The sequence below is a fragment of the Nyctibius grandis genome, chromosome 4 (assembly GCF_013368605.1).
Source record: "Nyctibius grandis isolate bNycGra1 chromosome 4, bNycGra1.pri, whole genome shotgun sequence".
Lineage (NCBI taxonomy): Eukaryota > Metazoa > Chordata > Aves > Nyctibiiformes > Nyctibiidae > Nyctibius > Nyctibius grandis.
The window spans coordinates 57,199,335-57,218,638 of record NC_090661.1 but is presented as its reverse complement, the minus strand read 5'-3'; the positions used below and the strand labels follow the sequence as shown (position 1 = coordinate 57,218,638).

At 44.1% G+C, this 19,304-nt stretch overlaps 1 protein-coding gene across 6 annotated transcripts in view; it reads left to right on the top strand.

Annotated features, from left to right (window-relative positions):
- Positions 1 to 457: 457 nt before the first annotated feature.
- Positions 458 to 19,304, top strand: part of SYNE3 (spectrin repeat containing nuclear envelope family member 3) — a 69,722-nt gene continuing 50,875 nt past the window's right edge. For 5 of the 6 annotated variants that reach the window (XR_011047940.1, XM_068397984.1, XM_068397982.1 and 2 more), the window contains exon 1: positions 458 to 577. The gene's annotated coding sequence lies outside the window, so the exon portion shown is untranslated. Of the gene's footprint in view, positions 578 to 2,138; positions 2,244 to 19,304 lie in introns of those variants that run through there. The other variant, XM_068397987.1, reaches the window with a different exon arrangement.

Here is a 19,304-nt window from a genome sequence, read left to right as displayed (position 1 = left end):
GCGTTCAAAAGAAACATTGAGACACTTGCCCATGTGTTGGCATGGATCGCTGGGGCTACCGGCACGTGTAAAGATCGTCTGGGGTTTGTCACCCATCTCCTGGTGTTTGGTGACTCCCACAGCTCCAAGTCCCCCAGAACATGATATGGTGAGAAACGCAGCTTTTTCGCTTCTAGCAGCAGAGTGCCGCTGCTCACCTGGTGCCTGTGGCCACGGCAACCGCCACCCGCCTGCCGCCGCGCAACGAGAGCCTGAAGCTGGCCGGGCCAGCCTGTCCCCGGTCCGGGAGGGGGCCCGCCGGGACGCCCGCGCGCTCCCCTCACGGCGGTTCCTCGCAGGGCGGGACGGCGGCGCCGGCCGCGGCCCGGGTTACATAACGCCACCCGCCGGGCCGGGCCGCGGCGGCGAGGGCGGGCCCTGCGCGCAGCCCCCCCAGCGCCGGGGCCGGGGCCGGGCGGCCCCGCCGAGGGTGGGTGAGCGCCCGAGTGAGTGAGCGGCGGCAGCGCGGGGCGGGGAAGAGGCACCGCGGCCCCTTGGGCTGCCCGCGGGGGAAACAGCAGCGGCGGGTGCCGCAGCGGTGAGTGGGTCGCCGGCCCGCGGGAAGGGGCCTGCGGCGCTGCTCGGGGCCTGTGGCCGGTGCTCGGGGAGCTGGGGCGGGGGGGGGGGCGGAAATAACGGTGAGGTGGCAGCGGCGTCCTGGGACTGCGGCGTCCCGTCCCGTCCCGTCCCGCCGCGGAGGGAGGGCAGCGCAGCGCAGCGCAGGGGAGGCTCGGCTGGGCTCCGCTCGCCTCACTGACAGCCCGCCCGGCGCCCAGACCCGCCTCCTGTTGCTTGGCGCTGCCCCCCCCCGTCCGCGGCCCGCGTCCCTCCGCCTCCGGGATCCGCGAGGCGGGGTGAAACGCCGCCAAGGCAGCGGGCGCCCGGCCCCCGCTCGGCCCCGCCGCCGCCCGCCTGGAGCCGCCGCGCCTTGGCTTGTCCCCCGAGCCGGCCGCCGCCGTCCCCCGCCGCGCAGGTTGGTGGTGCCTCCACGCGGTGTAACGGTTGCGAGGGGTACAGCGGGAGGCAGGGCTTACCCTGGCCGAGGTAGCTCCCTGGGCAGTGTGACAGCTCCCTACGCGCTACTGATAGATATAATGAAGTAGCTGCGGTAATTGCAGCTTGCCTCCCTAAATAGTATAAGCTAAACGGGTAAAACCTTTTCTTTAACTTCTTTTTTAAAATCGCATCTGTGAAGGAGTAGCAGCCTGGTGGAAGCGTTCATCTGCATTCTGCAACTTTTCCTTCCCAGATGTCAGGCTCTTGCCAAAGCCGGTTGCTCAGCATTACTGCCAAATTTCTTCATCTCTAGGTCCCCACTGCCAGGACTCTACTGCAGTTTGCAAGCTCCTTGTTTCTCTTCTTCTTCCCCACCTCTCTCTCCTTCAAGTCTATTAAATATATCCTAGTTTGACTCTGATTCCCTTTAAGTAGATCTGACCTTGTCTCCCTTTTTCTTCCTAAACAGTTAGACAGTTTCCCAGTTTTTCGATAAGAGCCTCTACCCTCGTTTTTAGATTGTGTGTGACTTCTGTATGTAAACACTCCCCACCTCAATGTGTAGTAAGGCTTTGGTTTTTCATATGCTTGTGTCTGACATCTCTTTTATTCCCAAATCCTTATTGGTTTGACCTGTGTGAATTTAGATCTTTGTCCAGGAAAATTTTATTCCTAGAAACAGGTCTACTCAAATAGGTTAACAGACTGAAATCTGCAGGAATTATGGATGTATATGATGATTAATTGTGAAAATGATGGTTGCAAGACACTGCTTTCTTCTGCAAGTTCATCAGAGCAGGATGCCTGCCTTCTCCTTTGCCTCAAATCTAAACCTGGCTTTCTTAAATCATTAATGAAAAATAATATTACTATGTTGCTCTTACCAGCTCCTTACTGCTACTTTTGCATGTTACTTTTAAGCCCTTGGCATGCTGCATGCCATTTGAAAATCTTTGTATGCAGTGGTTGTTTTCTGTGGAAAGAATTTAAAAAATGCAACAAAACTTTAAAAACTGATTCGTTGCCTTCAACTGTTTTCCTTCTTTTTCTAAAACTGCCTCAAATCTGTGGGTTGTTGAAATGCACATCAGCTTGGCACAGTCTCCGTGGTTGCCAAGTGTGTGAGCCAGTTGGATCTCAAGGAAATGTAACTTGCTGCAGTCAGTCCCCTGGCGACTTTTATTTCAACGAGAAGCAAGCATCTTTTGGTGAGTCATGGCAACATTGTTCCCTACAAACTAGCTGTCAGGAAGTGGAGTCTGACAAAGCTGATGGTCTCTCTATAAAAACAGCTTTCCCCTACACCCAGTGCTGTGATCATGTTCTTCTTGATTCATCAGATCCGGAGTCCTCTTGAATTCCCAAGGAAGGCAGAATTAGCTGCCATTCAGGGTGCGGTGCTGTGGTGCTTGCCTCACTTGTATTCCTGCTTCTGATAGTTCCAGTTCTTTCCTTCAGCCATGTATTTCACTGCTCCTCCTTTCCCTCCCATCCTGGTCAAGACTTTTACCATGCTTCCAAGTCTGTTTCTGGTGCCTGTGTTCTCTGTGTGTTCTTCGTGCACTCATTGAAAAGAGTGTCTAGCTTTTCCTCTTATGTAAGCCACTTTTCTGTGCCCCTGTAGTTATCTGTGGCTCCCAAATCACCATGAAAAACTCGTTTTTTCACATCCACACTTGTGGATGGTCAGCCTCAGGATGTGGCTGTGCCTGCATGCACATGACTTTGAAGAGCAATGCCGCTGCCTGGGGGGACACTCCAAACCTAGCATCTGCATCGCAGCTTCAAAAAGATAACTAGCCTTCATCCTTTAGCATAGCTTCTGTTGGAAACAAGGTTTATGCCATCCCTCAATATGTGTACACACATGCATCTTGGTATTTGTCCCTTAAATAATATTTTATTGCCATTTCCCACTTTCAACCAAGTGTGATGTGAGGAGAACAGCTCCAGGGTAATTGAGTTCTTGCAAATTTCATAGAAACAGACCAATAGGGAAAAGCAAGTCTAGAGTCAGACGCTTGCCAGTTTTCTCTAGTTTTTAGCTTAGTGACTAAGTGATACATTCATATGTGACTGCCTCCATTTGGCAATAAGATATTTGGTGTAAATGAAGTTGTAAAGAGAAAAGGAGAAGGATTTTCTGGGTGAATGCCCCTGAACTGTGCAGGTAACACTCTGATTTGATACACCGCATTTTGAACATGGAAACAGAAAACCTTAGTACAGTTCAGTGTAAACATTTAATCAACCAAGGGACACAGTTCTGTGGGAGAACTGATTTCCTGAGTTGTGCTGGTCACAAAGCGCTTTGTTTTTACGTCTCTGCATCTCCAGGGCACAGCTCCTGTCTTTGTTCTGCCAGGCACACATTTGCGCAAGTACATCAAGTACAGCAGGGCTGTGATCTCAGCTAGTGTCTTTAGATCTTTTTTATTTTGACAAAATTGGCCACCAGTTTCAAGACTTATTGAATGTCATCATATAAGCATAATTCCGTTGAAACCAAGCAAAAGTGATGATCACTCATCCTGATTCAGAATAACGTATTCCTTGATGCGGCTGGTAGGGCAAATCCCAGATCATTTGTAGCAATGACAAGATACTGGATTTTTCTTTTGAATTGTTTTTTTTTTAACTGTTAGTCCTTGTCAACTGTAGATGGGTTTTCGTGACACAGCTATGACCTGTCCTGGCAAACTTGTTCTACCATGTGTATAGGTGCAATGATGTCCTTAGAAAGGGTCCCTTTACAGCTGCATTGTACTTGTCCACTTAAGGATTGTGAGCTAAATGTGAATCCTGGCAATTCAGGCACGTGAAAGGAAAAAGCCACACTGTAACAGGGAAAATTCTTGAGCTCCAGGGATGTTAACAGAAGGTATAGCTGGCAAGGGAGTTTTTTACTTGGCACGGTAATATGAAGACAAACAGGAATAAATATCAGGTTCCTAAATACCTCTTTGAGTCTGGCTAAAAACCTCCCTGCTCTCTTTGGAGTGTAGGCAGTGGAATGCTTTTATTCCTCAAGGGAGATATCTCTTAAGGTAGTGCTTACTGATGGTGGGTAATATCTCAGCTTTTTCAGGCTTCATTTGACTGCAATTCTGTGAAATTAAAAAATGCAAAGCAGGTGTTCAGGGTCTTTTTAGATCATGCGGGTCTGCTCTGCAAACAACTGAATGACAAGATTTGTGCCGTTAGTTAATATTGATTAAATAAAAGTACTCTGAAATAACACGAGAAAAACTGAGAAGTGTTTAAAACTCGGTGTTTAAACTTCAAAACTCAGCCTGATATTAATTAATGATAGGCCCCAAACTTCACGTCCTTGAATTTTGCTAAAGTTTTGGTCTGAAATGTAATCCCATCACCTGTAGCTGATACTGGCATACGCATTTAGGAAGGTAGAATTTTCTTATAACAACTCTTCCCTGACTAGCTGCAGTATGTCAGCATCAACTTAAATACAATTTTGTTCTTTTGTTTGAAAATTTACTTTTCTTGTTTTTTCCCTAGTGTTTCACTGTTTAGGGCATAACAGTCAGAGTTTTAAAGAGATAAGAGTCTTTTTAAATGAAAGTGGAGATCCTTACACACTCTTCTATAGAGCTGGAGCTTCAAGTCAGTCCTTGCCTTCCACAAGAATCGATGACTCTGCATCGTGACTTGTGACTGGATGAGGGCAGGGCAAGCAGTAAACATGCTGTCTGTTAGATATTGTTGTTGGATTCACTGCTTCATAGACTCAAAGTAGCATGAAGTGTTGCTTATCATAAGTCCCTGTATTGCTAATAAATTGAATCACAGGATGGTACTGCCTCTATTACAAAAAAATGACTCATGGGGTTGTGAGCCCTGGGATATTGAACTTCAGCTATCTGAAGTGTCCCCACTTCAATGTTGAGATAGAGAGTAGATCTGACAGGGAAGGGCGTTCTCGTTGACACCACATGTCAGGTTAATAAGCAATCTTTGATGTCTATGTTTATCTGTGCACACAGCTTAATTATATTCCAAGGAAAAATGCATTAACTTTAAAGATGGTGTGGACTAATTTGTTTCCCTTTGACTGAACTGACTTTTCATGTCTCTTGGTACAAGCATCTTTTCTATGTGACACTTCAACAGAAGACATGGGCTTGATATGAAGTCCTGCATATCAAGGGGTTTCAAGGGAATTTCTGCTTTGACTGTAATAAGCTGAGGATTAAGTGGCAATCTCAGCCTTGGGATCTCTCTGAACAGATGCATGAAATAAAGTACTGGAAGAAATTGAAGGAGATAGATAGCAACTTGGAACTCAGATATCAAGCTATAGCTTGCTTGTTTTGTTCTTGATTAGTGTTTGTTTAGTGATATTAAAAGGTGAAATAACTGTTGTTACAGTTGTGTTATGCAGAAAGCTGTTTCAGAAATGTGACCGTAATACCTGGGAGCACAAGATAAATGAGGCCTGTGTGGGATAGCTTGTGCTCGGGGACTTACTATTATGCTTAGTAGATATAGTGCCTGTCGCCAGGGAATCCTAGAAACACTTTACATAAGGCTATATGCTGCTCCCCTTGCAGTTGATGATGATAATGATAATAATAATACTAGAATAGACTATTTCAGTTGGAAGGGACCTACAACAATCATCTAGTCCAACTGCCTGACCACTTCAGGGCTGACCAAAAGTTAAAGCATTGTTAAGGGCATTGTCCAAATGCCTCTTAAACACTGACAGGCTTGGGGCATCGACCGCCTCTCTAGGAAGCCTGTCCCAGTGTTTGACCACCCTCTTGGTAAAGAAATGCTTCCCAATGTCCAATCTAAACCTCCTCTGATGCAGCTTTGAACCATTCCTGCGCATCCTATCACTGGATCCCAGGGAGATCAGCACCTCCCTCTCCGCTTCCCCTCCTCAGGAAGCTGTAGAGAGCAATGAGGTCACCCCTCAGCCTCCTCTTCTCCAAACTAGACAAACCCAGAGCCCTCAGTCACTCCTCACAGGACATGCCTTCCAGCCCTTCCACCAGCTTTGTTGCCCTCCGCTGGATGCATTTGAGTACCTTATCATCCTTCTTAAATTGTGGGGCCCAGAACTGCACACAGTACTCAGGGTGAAACTGCACAATGCTAAATACAGTGGGATAATTAAAAAAAAAAACACTAGGTACAGCGGGATAATAAAAAAACGCTATTGGCTTTAGTAGAAGAGCAGTTGGACCCACAAAAACCTTTGGGTTCCTTTGAGGCGGGTGGATATTACTGTATCTGTGGGATAGCTGAGCAAAGTGAGGCACGTGATACTGTGGTGTTTGCCTAGGTGATGCAGGAATTCATTGGCAGAGTCACGAACAGTGACAGAAGTCTGACTGGTAGCCCAGTTTGCAGGCTTCCTCTCCCAGGCACGTTCCTCCCACTGTTGGAGAGTAACAGCACTTTGTAACCTCTTTCAGTGTCATGCTTTGTAGGACTAAATAACAGAATATTCAGGAAGTTGTTATCTTTGATGGAGTGAGAGATGTTCTTCAAGGCTCCTTGAAAATACTTTATTTTCAAGAATGAGTGTACCCATAAGTATTGTTTTGATCAGGCTGGCGTATACAACCAGAGTTCTTATGAATTCTCCTGAAACTGTTTGCATAGTTCTGCTGAGTAAACAGCATCGTCGTCAAGGCCTTAATCCATGACCGCCAAACGACATACAAGTTGAGCATATATTGTTGAGCACATGGTCATCCTTCTCTTCATACGCTGGACTGATTCAGAAGAGCTGTGTTCTCTGCCACAGGTTTGCTCTATGATATTGAAGGAGCATGTGCAATCAGAGGTTTAAAATGGGACCAGTGATGTCGGGTGCTTCATGTGTTGTTGAGTCTGGCACCGTCTGTCAGAGGCTATGTTTGAAAGATAGATGCTGCTGAGAGCATCAGTGTCTCCATCTGTGAAACGGGGACACTAACATCTCATCTCCTAGGGTACATTCGATGTGTGTGGCAACTGTGTTGTAGGTACTAGGTTGGAGAGTGTCACGGGTGAGACAGAGTAAACCACCCACAGTGGATCTGGATACTTGGGTTTATTTAAAAACCAACAAGACTGGAGCTTTTACCCTACAAGATTATCTCACACACTGACTCACCTACTCACACAGCTGGACTGACACAACAGCAATAAAAAAAAATTAAGCTGTGAAAAAAGTGTAGGGGTTGCTTTTGGCTGTGTTTTCTCTCCAACTTACGTAGAAGCAATATGTGATTTAAAACATTGCGTGCTTGTCTTTTGTTTTCCTGCCATTATAGTGAGGCAACCCTAGAAGAAAAACATGTGTTGCCTCTGACTGAGGAGTAATTTAAGAGATGTAACAGCTGGTCTTTATCCAGGCTTTGTACCTGTTGTCGGTACAGCCTGAGGTAGTTCTGGGAAGCTGAAGGTGGAAAGCGTACAGGCACTGACGTACCCGCTGTGTTTTCAAGTCAGTTAGATGGAAAGGCAGGGTTGTGTGAGGAAATATGCCCCTGCATTAAAGGTTCTTTGAGTAAATAAAAGAAACCAATCTTTGGAGCTGTTGGTTCTTCCCCAGGCTGTGCATTTCCCTTAACTTAGATGACTGATTTTTCGTAATGCAAAAGTCTCTTTGCATGAGTGCTCTTGAGTCTCCGTGGGAACGTGGTAGTGGTTACATGAATGGCAGATGACAGCAGCTGACAAATGTAGGTGATGTTTCTTATGTAAGTCAGCAGAAATGGTTTATAGCTGCAGCGGGTTAAGCACAGGCTTTGTGTGAAGTACACAGGTAATAACTAGCTCAGTAAACACCAGAGAAGTGCTTGGGTTAATTTAGATCTCCAGATAAAGAGAGCACCCAATGAAAAAATTTCTTGTTACCTTGTCTTTTAAGTCCACAGGCGTAGGAATCTTGGCTCTGTGACAATATTGCCTGTGGCTTCACCAGAGCCTGGGATTTTCCCTTATATTCTCAGATTATAGACCTGCCAACTCCATTAGTTGTTCTGTCAGTGGGGGCATGCTGCTGGTGTGAGATACCAATCTAGAGAAAATGTTTTCAATCTAAAAAAAAGGACAAAATTTCAGGCTTCTCTGTTTTGTTTTTTTTTTTTTTTAAATATACAGGCTTCAAATTTCTGTCTTGTAGAACTTTTCTTCATGTCCTTGTTCCCTAGTTACTACTTAATTTTTTAAAGACGCTTTCAGTGTAGAATTAATTTCTTTACCCACATTTTCTGAAATCCACCCCCAGGTATGACTGCTTCTCCTCTGAACCTCTTCAGTTGAAAGGCAATGCCATCAGCACTGAGCTCTTGGTCCAGAACTAAAGGTCCTTGTCAGAAAAATGGCCCCATTATGGAGATCTCCAAAATGGTTGTTCACTGCCCTGAGGGAAGCTCATTGATAAGTGTAGAATCCATAAATTAATACTTAGGGGGACAAAGAAGAAGGAAGAAAGAGAATGATGGTAAAGTAGTGAGAGGAAGTTACTACAAGGAGGTGAGGGAGCAGGAGCGTGTCCCTGGCATTGCCGGGCAGCTGCCTGCACCCTAGGTTGTATCAGGCAGTCATGGCTGTGCCACCTCCAGCTGTCCACAGTAAGGCTAGCTTTCATCACTGCCTGTCAGCCTAGATCTCACTGCTCACATCCCTGTTTTACCTGCAACACCACGTACCTTCTCCAGTGCTGTAGAAGATGAGTAGGAACATCTGTCCATTTGCAAAATACTCCTTTGTCAGACACTCCCTTAGAGGCATCCCTTGTCATGGTGCTTGTACTCCATAACCACCTGATGGCAGTTACCTAGGGGGTGCTTGGGATAGGGCTACCAGCAACTCTAAAGATATTCTTGCCTTCAGCATTACTTTATTTCTCCCCTCAGCTGTTTGCTTGTCCAGCTATTGTGTATTGTGAGAATACGTAACGATGGAGGAGGACTGGTACTGTCACTCTGGCCTGCAGAGCGAAGTAGCGTTTGCTGTCTGATGAAAGAGATGCAGGTGTTTATAAAAAACAATTTTGTAAGTAATTACATGAACACATTTAATCCCAAGACTTTAAATGTCACAGCCTTTTTTTTATTAAAAGCTCTGCTAGTGCTGAATAATTGTAGTTAGTCAGTGCTGAGGAATTTACCTGTATGTTAACAGGCTGCTTCAGTGCTCCACGTGTAATTGTTTTCTATAGTGCGCCCTTCCCGTGTCATCTATCACGCTGGTATTTGTGAAACACTTTTAGGTTATAGCTACTAGCAGGTTACACCTTAGTTTGGGAATTTGCAAATAGGTGTTTTTTTCAGTTAAGCAGCTATGCCAGCAGCTAACCCACATCACGGTTCTTTAGTCTTGCTCAGATCAGATCTGACATTTTTCAGGGTTTGGTTTTGTGTGTGGGTTGGTTTTTTTTGTTTGTTTTTTTAATGTTAACTGGTAAAGTCAAAATACTTTTTTTCTTGTTGAATGGGACAGAGCATAATGACTGCCTCAGCCTGATCTTTCAGATGCTCAGCTTCCAGCTGGGACACCTGAATCATTAAGCTGTGCCTAATGATTAGGTTCTGCATAATGATTCATTATTTACACAGAGTGAAATTGTAGCAGAGACACCAAGAACTTGACGCGAGTCTGTGCCACCCCCACCAGTACCTCCAAGCCCAGCGCTTAGGACAGTCTGAATACCTGGTGTGGGTGTTCCTTTTCTGAAAAGTCCTATCACAGCAATTCCAAACCAGATTCTTTGGGGAGTAGCAATTGCATGGACAGTCCCTTTATACCAGCGTTATTCTAATTAAGTATTAAAATATAGTTAGAAATACGATCTTTCCCAGAAGATGGAAGTTTTGATTCCCATACATCACAAAGCTGCATTTCATTTGTTACTGAGAGAGCAGCTTCCACCTCTGGCCAGCCCATGATACCAACCTCTGCTAACATTTGGTACACTTTCACCTGAGCACTTTCATGCTTTTTCTCCCAGTCTTGTCCTCACATGTAATCCTTCCCAAATCCATGTCATGACCATCTCTCAGATTTCTCCTTAAAACTCTTTTGCTGCAATGTCTGTGGAAATTTGACTGTGGTTAGGCAGCTGCTGCTCTGCCTGCGGCTTTTCATGCTAATATTGCCTCGTTGCTCCTGTGCATTCACCCTCTGTCTGTATCCATATTCTGTCTTTTCTGCCTCAGCAGTAGCCTCAGCACATTGAGGATGTCACTGCTGCTCTACACGGGCTACCTGCAGCATGGTGGAGTGGTGGTTCACAGGGAGGACCTGAGCCTCTGCAGAGTACTAAGAATATATAACACAGTCATAATGGTGGTCTTGGAAGAAATTTTTTTATACTGCTGCGCTGTTTCCTACCTGAGGGGTTTCATAGCTTTTTGTCACAGCTCAGACAACTCTTTATAATTTGTAACCCTTGTAACCCTACTGGGGTGACAACTTCCATCTCCTAAACAGTTAGTGGTCTGGTACATCACTGGCTGTTCAAAGATGCAGATGATTAGTGTGCAATGAGGCCAGTCTCTCCAGATTATCACTTAAGTACAGTAGGTTAATCGGTGGGGCAATGTAGTCATTTCACTCCATGGGCTGCACTGAGTTTGCAGAAAAATGTTTTCTTTGCAGTGCCTGCAGACTGTCAGGTAATCTAAGATCATCCAATCGGTTTTGTTACAGATGTAATTGAATCCATATTTGAACACAGAGATGTCAGGCTAAAGAAGGGGCCATTCAAATACTTTCCACTACCACAGCAGAAAAGATAATTGGTCTGAAGAGTGGGAAAACCACTGCTCCATTCCTCGCTGAAACTGAAAATAGTTTTCTTTGTATGGGAAAAAAGGGAATGGCAGGTCAGATGTTGTGGGAACATTTGTATTACTTTGCTGAAACTACAGTTTCCTTTTAAAATATGGAAAAATGTAAAATCAAATTTGGTCTAAAGGGAATTATGCTCAAGTGGTAATCTAGGATTTATATATTTAAAATATGCTGTGATACTAACTTACTGGAAGTTTTATGGGGAATGCTGCATTTCTGACTGTTAGTTTGATCCTTTCATTGCTGCCTCCATGTTGTGGCTGTCTGTACTCACTAGGGTAGCTGCTGGGCTCCTTTGCTTTTCAGGTTAGTCATCCAAAGAGACCACTTCTCACTGTGTTTTAGAAGCTGCTGTGTATAGCTGATGTTAGCAATATATGCTTTGCTTCCTCACTACTAGTAGTTTCAGTCTGTTGGTTTTTTTTTAACAGGACTATGGCAAATTTACAGTAACTATGTGATTTACCATAAACTCCACCGTTCAAACAGCAACACAATCCTAAAAGAACTCTGACTTTCAGATGAATGGACTGCTCTTCAGTTTGCATTCCCCCAGGCATCGTACATTTTAGTCTGCAGGCTGATGCGTTTTGAGATGTTCTTATCGTTTCTAAGGATTATTCATGTTAGCAAAAGGCTAACAACACAGCTGGTAAATAGCTGGTATATCAGTTCCCTCTCTAGAGGTACTGACAGCATTGCTAGCTCCTAAGATGTTCCTCCTCTTCTGTCCCTTGTTTTTTTTAACCATTGGTGAGAAAATTCTGTGTTCGGTTGGCTGCATTGGGGTCACCATTGCACATGGGGGTCACAGCCTAGCTAAGGCTACTGGTCTTCAGGTAATCCTCTGTATTAGCAACTTCACAGGGTTATCTTGATTGACAGTTTCTATTCCATTCCTGTTCTTCCACCTAGATTTTCATCTCGTCTTTGTTCCTCTCTTCAGTTTTTCCCCATGCTGTTCACTTGTGCTGCCTGATTCTAAAATGGGTGGAGAGGTTCATAGTTTTATCCCTGTTTGTATACGTAACTTCTAATTTGGAAGTAGAATTTGAACGAACTTTTTCCCCCACGTTTTGTTTTCACAGATTTCTCCACCTTTCCTCCTTACTTTTATTGTAATCCTAGAAATGCTGCTCAGTGTAGTACAAACTATGATACACAGCAACTGTAAAACTAGAGAGATTGTTGGCCATATGGACTTGCTTTGAATTTACACTAGCTTGAGTGTAAGTGGGATCTGGTTTGATCCTGGAGTATATTAAATACATTTACACCATTAGGATGATGCAAATGGCAGTGGGTGGGTAGACCAAATCAGTGGGTTTCATTGAATGTCTAACAGCAGACGTACCCAGCAAGATCATAATTAATTGAGCAAGATTGCTGCTTTCTATTTTCCAATAGTTTGGGGGAATCAGGAATGGAGGATTCATCATGTGCTCCATCGCGAGAGACAACTAATGCCTACAACATGTATTGTATTCATCCAAATTGTGCAGCAGTGGTATTGCCCGAAAATATCAGCTAACCTCTTTTGTGCATTGCGTGGTTGTAACTGAGAGCAGAATCTAGATTAGTGTGTCAGTCTGTGAAGGGAACGTCCTGCTAGAGAGCTGAGAGTAAAAAAGAAGCGGAGGATAAAGTGAGTAGAAAGGAAAATTATAATTACATTAGAGGTTGAGCTAACGGTTTCTAAAAATCTCAGCTCTGACATGTACCTGTCTGCACTTTTACTTCTTGCTGGTTTTCATGCTGCGTATTCTGGACTAATTCCTGTTCGGCAAACATCTGTCAGGCATAATAATTTCAAGCATTAATCCTTACAGGAATTAACCAGCTTGTTAGTTGATGACCTGAACTAGATAGTTTCTGGGGATTATTGCTATTTAAATCTTACCTACCTTTCAAACAGTTGCAGCACACAGTGCTTGGTTTTCTTTTCTTTATTTATTTTCTTTTTTCTGGGCTGATAGTCTTTAGATTGTCATCCCCTCTTTCACTCCTACCATGCGGTAGGAGGCAGAGAGGAAATCCTGTGCTGCCTCCGACGTGAGTAAGGAGGAAGCCGCCGGTTTCTCTTCGCGCCAGACTTGCTCGTGCTGCCAGCCGTGCCGAACCTCTGCCGTAACGCCCGGCGCAGGGCAGGCTGGATTGCGCTTGTCATGCTGAAAACCCATCGGGGAACTTTGATTAAACCGCCACAGACTTTCACCTGCTCTTTTATTCAGAATTCCCAGGATTTTGGTAAGGTTTTTGCAAGGTTTGTTACTTTTATTTCATAATGAAGTGAGATGGTGGTGACCATGCAGCGTGTCTGTATCTTTTGGCTCCTAATAACTTTTGAACTCATTTTCCGCTTTCCGTTAAATTTGCCTGAGATAGAAGCATCAAAGATATTAAGTTCCTTGAAAATTTGAGGATTTGAATTATAATGAGAAGGAGATAGAAATTAGTGGCCTGCTGGGGGAGGGCAATGACCGAGGGCTCCAGCAGCACCCGGCCGGGGACACACACAAAGACCAGCCCATTCGCCTGCTTGTCTCCAGAGAAAGCCCCTGCCTCGCCTCCTACTTGGTGCCAGTGCCACAGGGTGCTGGCGGGGCGGGTGGGAGGATCCCAGGGCAAGGGCCTTGTGTGACGAAATAAGGCCTGACAAACTGTTTTGTGAGCAGCTGGCCAGGATGGGGAACTCCTTCATGTAAGGCAGGAAAAAAGAAGTGAAAATATCCCTGCTGTGGTGCTCACCACAAGGGTTGGAGATAAGGGGCAGCCAGTGAAGTTAATAGAGTGTCTGTTGGGAGCTGGGACTGTTGCTGTCACTCAAGACACGGTATCAGCTTTTACAGCCCCAAAATGTTCACCAAATTGGGACTGCTGAGATCCCTTCCCTGAAGTCTGTTAAAGAGTGTGGGTTTAAGGTCCCATATACAACTGTTGAAACATGACCTGCGTGTACACAATAAGTTAAAAAGAGATTAAAGAAATTCAGTATTATTTTTTTAAGTAAGGAGTATAGTTTGCACAAGCCTTGTCCCTTGTGTTGTGCTCATTAAGCCCAAAAGTGGTCATTGGAGGCTCTGTTGTGCTGCGGTTTAGCAGTGGTCCCCTATCACTTCACAGAGCGGGATGCATTTTCCTCCATCAAGGTGGTAACCTGCTTCTCCTGTTTTCTGAATGAACCTTTAGCCAGGAACCTGCTAGGCCCTGATCTATGAATTCAAAGGGGAAATAGCGGGGGAAAATTCCAGTGATATGAAATGCCTTTAAAGTATAACAGTGTTTGTGGTATCTTTGAAAGATGACTTTGGAGGCTACTGAGGAAAGATTATTATTTCTTTTAGATCAAAGTTAAGTTTGTGCCATGATGTATATTACTCCTTGTAGAAGAAGTATGTATTACTTGGGTTATAAGAATCTATATCTTTACACCTTTTCCTTCTTTCAAGTATTTGAGAATCCTTAGTGCTGTGACACATCTGTTAGGAGATGTTTGTCAAATATGCCAGCGTGTGTGTGCAAATCCTCAGCTGACACAAACCCCTGTTGCTCTAAATGTATCTCTGTGTTAGCTTTCTGGCAGCTGGCAGCCCCAGAGATATGTCCCAGAATATTTAGGATGGGATTTTCAAAGTTGCTGAGAAGAAGTAGGCCCAGAGGTCCTATTGGGGTCTAAATAGAGCTGAGCTGCCTGATCTTTTCAAATGTTTGCAGGAAAAAAAGAACTTTGGTTTCTTTTAGTATTCCGTTTCTAAAAGGTAATTAAAAGTGGATGATGTAAGAGTGAGAAGAATAACTATCGGCTTTACTCCCGCTGCTCAGCACGGTAATTATCTGTGATCACAGCTTTAAATAGCTCTCTGGTCCTCCTCAGGAGATGGACTGCTGACAATCACGGCTTACCGCTGGGTCCTGCTGCCACTTTACTTTTCATTTTAGTTTTGATTGATCTCAGTAGGAGGAGGTTCAAATCTCCTTTAGGTTTACAAACTATAGGACTTCAGTCCTCAGTCAGGCTAAAAAGACTACTAAAAAGGCAGTGCTCTTCATCTCGGAGGCGTTCTTCATCCTTGTTGTGAAATCCTGGGCTATCAGAGAGCTGGAGTTGTGGTGAAGCTAGTCTCTTTACAGAACCGAAAGCACGCTGGCTCCAGCGGCTACTAGGAGGGGTCTTTGCAGCTGAAAGCAGAGATGTGATCTTGCTCTTCAACCCACAGTGCCTGGCGAGCACGCACAGTGGGAGGGTGACGAAGACATGGAAACTGCAATAGTTCAGGCAAAAATGAGTCACGAGAAAGCAGCCTGTTTTATTCAATTCCAAAAATGTTCTCAGCCACTCAAAGTTAATTTATATCCACCACTTTGCAGTGGTCTACTTTATTTCCGAGCTTCGGGATGAGGTTGCTGGCAGTTCCAATAGTGTATTTTATTTAGGACACAGGCAGGCCTTGTTCTCCCATGGGTTTGAACACAAACCAGTGCTGTTTTGCAATATAAAACCTGGCATTATCAGCTTAATGCAAGTATTACTTTAAATTATGTCCAGAGTGCTGGCTGTTTAGGTCTGGCTTTACTTACCCTGTTGTATGTTTTTGACACAATTTCAATTGTTTAGCTCTTGCAGTGGTCATTTTTCTCTTTCTTTATATAAACAGATCTTCCTGTTCCATACAAATTAAAATCTGCGATTTTTTCCATAATCATGTACTTTGATCCCATGAAAATAACTCTTCTTTTAATCAACAACTTAATTGTCCTAATTGCTAACTACTTTTTAAAATTCCCAATAAGTCTCACTTTCACCATATAAATACCTCATTAGCATCATCCTAGTGATAATGTTTTGAAAGCTATATCTGAGAAATCTTATGTTTCGGGGAGTTAGTCCTTCAGCTGTTCTTCTAAAGGCGACAAAAGATACTGTGGCCTTAGAGTATACTTGTTAAGTATTTGCAGGTGACTTTATTTCTAATGAATATTTCTAGAAAATACTTGACCTAAAAAGTTTATTCGTTTAAAAGCTGTGAGCTTAATGCTCCCAGGTTGCACACAATTGCTCATTCACAGGCAGAGGCATTTGACTGATGGTCAAATAAGATTTTAACACTGGTTTTGTAAGGGGGAAAAAAATTGTATGTACAAAAACCCCCTAGATCCAAATGTGGAAACAGTGATGTGGAAGAGGAAAGGATGCAGACTTGGGGACAGATTGACATCCCATAGCCCTAAGCACCCACGTTATTGTAGGCCTCATCAGGACACGGGATTCCTGCAGAAGGCACGTTGTCCCACCTCTGGCATGGATCCTTGCTTGGAAGTGCCCATCTCTCGCACTGACTCCCCAGGGAATTGCAGGGCTCCTAGCTCAAGGTGTCCCACCAGTAGCCTGAGGTTCAGTGCGATGTATCCTCTTTCCTGGTGTGACACACACTTCTGAGTCCCAACATTTTTGCAGACCCCATGCTGAGACCATGTGTTCTAGCAGGGCTTGAGGATCTCTTTCTGAGTATCTCTGGCTTCACGGGGTGGGCGGAGGACATGGGTGGTGGAACCACGACAGCTTGCACAGAGCACTGGAAATGCAGCTGCAGGCTCTAACAGCCCTTAGTCCCGTCCACCACTCCGTGTCCCTAAGTACACACTGACGCCTTGCTTTCATTGCTGAACCCCTTCTGCCATGTCATCTATAATCTCTTTGGGACAGAGGTATTACCCGTTTAACTGTAGGGCACTTCTGCTCACCACAGGGTGCTGTGAAAGCACGCTCTTTGTACATGGCTTAACACATTGGGGTCCTGATTATGAAAATGGCCCTCGGGAGTTACCATGTGACAAACTGCACACAAGCAAGAAGAGCCGCTGCCAGCCAGCTGTGGAAGATGGACAGTTTCTTACTAGAGTTGTGATGCCAAACCAAAATTAAGAAGCACAGCTGGGGTATTAAGAATCGCAAGGAAGAATTACCTGGGAATAGTCTACAGAGCAAAACTAATTTACAGAATATATTTGGCAAATAGTTAGGAATAACCACACCTTTGAGAAAATGAGATTGTCCGTACATGATATATGACCAGCAAAAGAGGAACGATTTATCGGATACATTATTCACTCTGAATTGTTCACTGATCTCTAGCCAAGAGGCAGATACCGCAGAGGTTTGTGAGTAAGTACATCAGTGCTGCGACTGGCACCCAGTACTGAGGGATCATACAGTCTGTGGAGAACAAGTGGGAGATAATTAAATACATAAATTCTGGCCTCCAGAGACCGTGAGACTAATGCTGTTGGCTTGCAGTGCTTTTTCGTTGGCTGACTGATAGTAAAACTCTTAGGGAGCTGAGCAAAGCTGAAACCTAGCCTGCTTCAGCAGCTGGGGACAAGTTCATAAGATGTAGATTGCTGGTAAGCCTGCAGGTATCTTCCAGGGGCAATTTCAAAGCGGATTCCCTGGATCTGAAGAATCTCTGCTGAAGTTGTAGAGCAGAGGTGTTTAACCTGTGATTTCCCAGACTAAGGAGTCTGTGAATAGTAACTAGGAAAAGGAAGCCTCTTGGCATTAAGTTTAAAGTCACTAAACAGAGATCTGCATCTCTGTAGAGACGCTTGAAGGGGCACATAATAGAAAAGGCTGAAAATCGCTCTCTGCAGTGTTTATTAACTGAATTATCAATTTTGTTCTTGTTCTTTCAAGTATTTACTTATTGCCTAGAGGCAAGAAACAAAGTACCTTTGAACCTGAGGTGTTATCTGTAAAGGGGATAGAAATAGCCTTACTCCCCAGGGGGGCTGAGTGAATAAATGCTCTAAAGATTGTTTAATACCTCAATAATGTGGGGATAGAAGATCAAAATCTAAACCAGACAGATATCGAATACAGATACTCTGATTCCTTGGTGGTAAAAAAGAATTCTAGAGCAGTACTGAAACCTGCATTTTACTTATCTAATTGAATCATGGTAGACCAGCCTATCTCCTAGAGTGACCTGGAAATGCAGAAGTGTGTGTGTGGAGTGTATGGAGTGGGGAGAGATTTGTAATTAGGAGTCCTCACCTATACTTTTTACTTTCAAATGACTTGAAGATTGAAATGACTTGAAGATTGAAATACAAAAAATAAAAATGCTGTGGTCAGATCTACTGGTTGTCATTCCTAATACTAAAAGGGAAGATAGCCCCAGGACCCAGCTCTGCCTTACTTGCACGTGATGATTCCAGTCAGATATAGAACTATTTTAAAAATTCAATCCTTTTTTAGGAAATAGCTTTTTAGACCTGGGAATTACATATTTTCCACAGCAGTCTTAGAAAGCAAAAATATATCCCATTTGCACTGGCTCTCACTAAAGTCTGAAATTAATCTTTAGAAAATGGTTGAAAAAAAATCAGGCTTTTTTGAGAGTTAGCCTGTGCAGAACATGTCTCTGCTTTTCAGTTGTCTTGTATGAAATAGATTAGGTGATAGAAAATTGTCAGGTGTGATCATGTTGTGGCAGAATGTCTTGCCTTAGCCATAGGCTTCCTATGGATTGTTTCGTAAGGGAAGGGAAGCGGTTATGATATGCATCATGAGTGCTGTATGTATTCGTGATGTTTGCATTCCTTGGCTGAAGGGGATGCTTGTAACTAGGATATGGATGTGTTTATTCTAAAAAACTATTTATTCTCTAGCTCATTAATTAGGGCAAACAATCGCTGACTGTCATAAACATTTACTGCAAATAACACAGGAAAAGGCTGTGTTGGAAGATGGCCAAGGTGATAGGATTAATGTTTTGAGCCTCTAAAAGATTATGCTGGAAATAACTACACTTTTTATTTGAAACCTTGAGGGCTTCTGCACCTACTCAGGCAGTTTAACTCATCTCTACGTGGGTGCTGCTCAGCTGGAGGCTTTCAGTCCCTCGATTGGTAAAGCATCAGCTACTAATAACATGATTCAAAATAGCTCCTCCTGGAGCAGACCAGCTCCTCTCCAGCTCCTCCTGGAGAGGCAGTGCTTCGCCTCTCTGTGATCTGTGCCAGCGACTGACCCTCTGCCTCAGCCTGAAGTGGACGGGTCAGAGCTCCCACCTCTGCTTGTTCTCAGAGCTCTCTTCACAGGACCCAGGGAAGCTGAAAAGTTACTAAATTATCCCAGATACAATTCCCAGAACCAAAATTGCTTCCACACTCATGCATTTGTATAAAATTTGACACAGTCCAGTGGGGTTTTTTTAGAATCTTTTTTTTTTTCACATTCAATCCCAGAACCAAATGGAAAGGGTTATGAAAAGTTTGAAATATTTCAATAATTGGAAAACAGTCTCCCTAATGGTGAGTGATTTGAATTTCCTGGATCATTTTTGTACTTTTATTTTTGTAAGAACTGGGTTCTGGAAACTAGTCTAGTAGTACATGAATATAGGAATCCAAGACATATTGAAACCATTTAAAAGCCTGTGTTCTATAAA